Source organism: Lolium perenne, chromosome 4 (genome assembly GCF_019359855.2).
Source record: "Lolium perenne isolate Kyuss_39 chromosome 4, Kyuss_2.0, whole genome shotgun sequence".
Classification (NCBI taxonomy): Eukaryota; Viridiplantae; Streptophyta; class Magnoliopsida; order Poales; family Poaceae; genus Lolium; species Lolium perenne.
This window is the reverse complement of record NC_067247.2, coordinates 29271328-29277327: the sequence shown is the minus strand read 5'-3', so window position 1 is coordinate 29277327 and position 6000 is coordinate 29271328.

Sequence of the window (6000 nt, the reverse complement as noted above, 5' to 3'; positions counted from 1 at the left end):
ACTACTCTGAATGGCACACGGAAAGAGCTCCACAAGGTAAGAAGGTAAATTCTGTCGAAGAAACCTCTTCCTTGAGTGATAAGATTGATGCTATTATGTCTATGCTTGTGAATGATAGGACTAATATTGATCCTAATAATGTTCCATTAGCTTCATTGGTTGCACAAGAAGAACATGTTGATGTAAACTTCATTAAAAATAATAATTTCAACAACAATGCTTACCGGAACAATTCTAGTAACAACTATAGGCCATATCCTTATAATAATGGCAACGGCTATGGTAATTCTTATGGGAATTCTTACAACAATAATAGGAGTTCACCCCCTGGACTTGAAGCTATGCTTAAAGAATTTATTAGTACACAAACTGCTTTTAACAAATCTGTTGAAGAAAAGCTTGGGAAAATTGATATACTTGCTTCTAAAGTCGATAGTCTTGCTGCTGATGTTGATCTTTTGAAATCAAAAGTTTTGCCTAATGAGAATCATCATAATAAAATTGTTACTACAGCAAATGCCATTCAAGTTAGAATTAATGAGAATATAAGATTAATGGCTGAACTGCGTGCTAGGTGGGATAGAGAAGAAAATGAAAAACTAGCTAAAGAGAAGAATGTAGCTAAAGTTTGGACTATTACCACCACTAGTAATGCTAATGCTACACATGTTGCTGCACCTCCTACTAATACTAATAAAAGAATTGGTGTTAGCAATGTTTCCACTTCTAATGCAAAGCGAGAAGCGCTCAAACAGCTAAAACTGCTGAAACTGCCTGTGATAAAGCTGCTGAAATTTGTTCCAACATTGGGGATGATGATCCCATTGCTTTAGATTATAATGGTTTGAATTTTGATGATTGCCACATCTCTGAAGTTATAAAGTTCTTGCAAAAACTTGCTAAAAGTCCTAATGCTAGTGCTATAAATTTGGCTTTCACGCATCATATTACAAATGCTCTCATAAAAGCTAGAGAAGAGAAATTAGAGCGTGAAGCCTCTATTCCTAAAAAGCTAGAGGATGGTTGGGAGCCCATCATTAAGATGAAGGTTAAAGATTTTGATTGTAATGCTTTATGTGATCTTGGTGCAAGTATTTCTGTTATGCCTAAGAAGATTTATAATATGCTTGACTTGCCACCGCTGCAAAATTGTTATTTGGATGTTAATCTTGCTGATCATTCTACAAAGAAACCTTTGGGTAAAGTTGATAATGTTCGCATTACCGTTAACAATAACCTTGTCCCCGTTGATTTTGTTGTCTTGGATATTGAATGCAATGCATCTTGTCCCATTATATTGGGAAGACCTTTTCTTCGAACTGTGGGTGCTATCATTGATATGAAGGAAGGTAATATAAAATATCAATTTCCTCTCAAGAAAGGTATGGAACACTTCCCTAGAAAGAGAATGAAGTTACCTTTTGATTCTATCATGAGAACAAATTATGATGTTGACACTTCGTCTCTTGATAATACTTGATACACACTTTCTGCGCCTAGCTGAAAGGCGTTAAAGAAAAGCGCTTATGGGAGATAACCCATGTTTTTACCTACAGTACTTTGTTTTTATTTTGTGTCTTGGAAGTTGTTTACTACTGTAGCAACCTCTCCTTATCTTAGTTTTGTGTTTTGTTGTGCCAAGTTAAGCCGTTGATAGAAAAGTAAGTACTAGATTTGGATTACTGCACAGTTCCAGATTTCTTTGCTGTCACGAATCTGGGTCCACCTCCCTGTAGGTAGCTCAGAAAATTAAGCCAATTTACGTGCATGATCCTCAGGTATGTATGCAACTTTCATTAAATTTGAGCATTTTCATTTGAGCAAGTCTGTTGCCATTTTAAAATTCGTCAATACGAACTGTTCTGTTTTGACAGATTCTGCCTTTTATTTCGCATTGCCTCTTTTGCTATGTTGGATGAATTTCTTTGATCCACTAATGTCCAGTAGCATTATGCAATGTCCAGAAGTGTTAAGAATGATTGTGTCACCTCTGAATATGTCAATTTATATTGTGCACTAACCCTCTAATGAGTTGTTTCGAGTTTGGTGTGGAGGAAGTTTTCAAGGATCAAGAGAGGAGTATGATGCAACATGATCAAGGAGAGTGAAAGCTCTAAGCTTGGGGATGCCCCGGTGGTTCACCCCTGCATATATTAAGAAGACTCAAGCGTCTAAGCTTGGGGATGCCCAAGGCATCCCCTTCTTCATCGACAACATTATCAGGTTCCTCCCCTGAAACTATATTTTTATTCCATCACATCTTATGTGCTTTTTCTTGGAGCGTCGGTTTGTTTTTGTTTTTTGTTTTGTTTGAATAAAATGGATCCTAGCATTCACTTTATGGGAGAGAGACACGCTCCGCTGTAGCATATGGACAAGTATGTCCTTGGTTTCTACTCATAGTATTCATGGCGAAGTTTCTCCTTCGTTAAATTGTTATATGGTTGGAATTGGAAAATGATACATGTAGTAATTGCTATAAATGTTTTGGGTAATGTGATACTTGGCAATTGTTGTGCTCATGATTAAGCTCTTGCATCATATGCTTTGCACCCATTAATGAAGAAATACATAGAGCATGCTAAAATTTGGTTTGCATATTTGGTTTCTCTAAGGTCTAGATAATTTCTAGTATTGAGTTTGAACAACAAGGAAGATGGTGTAGAGTCTTATAATGTTTTCAATATGTCTTTTATGTGAGTTTTGCTGCACCGATTCATCCTTGTGTTTGTTTCAAATAAGCCTTGCTAGCCTAAACCTTGTATCGAGAGGGAATACTTCTCATGCATCCAAAATACTTGAGCCAACCACTATGCCATTTGTGTCCACCATACCTACCTACTACATGGTATTTTCCGCCATTCCAAAGTAAATTGCTTGAGTGCTACCTTTAAAATTCCATCATTCACCTTTGCAATATATAGCTCATGGGACAAATAGCTTAAAAACTATTGTGGTATTGAATATGTAATTATGCACTTTATCTCTTATTAAGTTGCTTGTTGTGCGATAACCATGTTTACTGGGGACGCCATCAACTTTTCATTGTTGAATTTCATGTGAGTTGCTATGCATGTTCGTCTTGTCTGAAGTAAGGGCGATCTACACTGAGTTGAATGGTTTGAGCATGCATATTGTTAGAGAAGAACATTGGGCCGCTAACTAAAGCCATGATCCATGGTGGAAGTTCCAGTTTTGGACAAACATCCTCAAATCTCTAATGAGAAAAGAATTAATTGTTGTTGAATGCTTAAAGCATTAAAAGAGGAGTCCATTATCTGTTGTCTATGTTGTCCCGGTATGGATGTCTAAGTTGAGAATAATCAAAAGCGAGAAATCCAAATGCGAGCTTTCTCCTTAGACCTTTGTACAAAGCGGCATAGAGGTACCCCTTTGTGAAACTTGGTTAAAGCATATGTATTGCGGTGATAATCCAGGTAGTCCAAGCTAATTAGGACAAGGTGCGGGCACTATTGGTACACTATGCATGAGGCTTGCAACTTATAAGATATAATTTACATGATGCATATGCTTTATTACTACCGTTGACAAAATTGTTTCATGTTTTCAAAATCAAAGCTCTAGCACAAATATAGCAATCGATGCTTTTCCTCTATGGAGGACCATTCTTTTACTTTGAATGTTGAGTCAGTTCACCTATTTCTCTCCACCTCAAGAAGCAAACACTTGTGTGAACTGTGCATTGATTCCTACATACTTGCTTATTGCACTTATTATATTACTCTATGTTGACAATATCCATGAGATATACATGTTACAAGTTGAAAGCAACCGCTGAAACTTAATCTTCTTTTGTGTTGCTTCAATGCTTTTACTATGAATTATTGCTTTATGAGTTAACTCTTATGCAAGACTTATTGATGCTTGTCTTGAAGTGCTATTCATGAAAAGTCTTTGCTTTATGATTCACTTGTTTACTCATGTCATATACATTGTTTTGATCGCTGCATTCACTACATATGCTTTACAAATAGTATGATCAAGGTTATGATGGCATGTCACTCCAGAAATTATCTTTGTTATCGTTTTACCTGCTCGGGACGAGCAGAACTAAGCTTGGGGATGCTGATACGTCTCCGACGTATCGATAATTTCTTATGTTCCATGCCACATTATTGATGTTATCTACATGTTTTATGCACACTTTATGTCATATTCGTGCATTTTCTGGAACTAACCTATTAACAAGATGCCGAAGTGCCGATTCTTTGTTTTCTGCTGTTTTTGGTTTCAGAAATCCTAGTAAGGAAATATTCTCGGAATTGGACGAAATCAAAGCCCAGGGGCCTATTTTTCCACGAAGCTTCCAGAAGTCCGAAGACGAGACGAAGAGGGGCCACGGGGTGGCCAAACCCTAGGGCGGCGCGGCCCCACCCCTGGCCGCGCCGGCCTATGGTGTGGGCCGCCTCTTGACTTGCCCTTCCGCCTACTTAAAGCCTCCGTGACGAAACCCCCAGTACCGAGAGCCACGATACAGAAAACCTTCCAGAGACGCCGCCAACGCCGATCCCATCTCGGGGGATCCAGGAGATCGCCTCCGGCACCCTGCCGGAGAGGGGAATCATCTCCCGGAGGACTCTACGCCGCCATGGTCGCCTCCGGTGTGATGTGTGAGTAGTCTACCCCTGGACTATGGGTCCATAGCAGTAGCTAGATGGTTGTCTTCTCCCCATTGTGCTATCATTGTCGGATCTTGTGAGCTGCCTAACATGATCAAGATCATCTATCTGTAATTCTATATGTTGCGTTTGTTGGGATCCGATGAATAGAGAATACTTGTTATGTTGATTATCAAAGTTATATCTACGTGTTGTTTATGATCTTGCATGCTTTCCGTTACTAGTAGATGCTCTGGCCAAGTAGATGCTTGTAACTCCAAGAGGGAGTACTTATGCTCGATAGTGGGTTCATGCCTGCATTGACACCTGGGACAGTGACAGAAAGTTCTAAGGTTGTGTTGTGCTGTTGCCACTAGGGATAAAACATTGATGCTATGTCTAAGGATGTAGTTGTTGATTACATTACGCACCATACTTAATGCAATTGTCTGCTGCTTTGCAACTTAATACTGGAGGGGGTTCGGATGATAACCTGAAGGTGGACTTTTTAGGCATAGATGCAGTTGGATGGCGGTCTATGTACTTTGTCGTAATGCCCAATTAAATCTCACTATACTCATCATGATATGTATGTGCATTGTCATGCTCTCTTTATTTGTCAATTGCCCAACTGTAATTTGTTCACCCAACATGTTGTTTGTCTTATGGGAGAGACACCTCTAGTGAACTGTGGACCCCGGTCCAATTCTCTTTACTGAAATACAATCTACTGCAATACTTGTTCTACTGTTTTCTGCAAACAATCATCTTCCACACAATACGGTTAATCCTTTGTTACAGCAAGCCAGTGAGATTGATAACCTCACTGTTTCGTTGGGGCAAAGTACTTTGGTTGTGTTGTGCAGGTTCCACATTGGCGCCGGAATCCCTGGTTTTGCGCCGCACTACATCCCGCCGCCATCAACCTTCAACGTGCTTCTTGACTCCTACTGGTTCGATAAACCTTGGTTTCTTACTGAGGGAAACTTGCTGCTGTACGCATCACACCTTCCACTTGGGGTTCCCAACGAGCGTGTGCTTTACGCGTCATCAAGCTAAATTTCTGGCGCCGTTGCCGGGGAGATCAAGACACGCTGCAAGGGGAGTCTCCACTTCTCAATCTCTTTACTTTGTTTTTGTCTTGCTTAGTTTTATTTACTACTTTGTTTGCTGCACTAAATCAAAATACAAAAAAATTAGTTGCTAGTTTTACTTTATTTGCTATCTTGTTTGCTATATCAAAAACACACAAAAAATTAGTTTACTTGCATTTACTTTATCTAGTTTGTTTTATTTACTGTTGCTAAAATGGCCAACGCTGAAAATACTAAGTTGTGTGACTTCACAACCACAAATAATAATGATTTCTTATGCACACCTA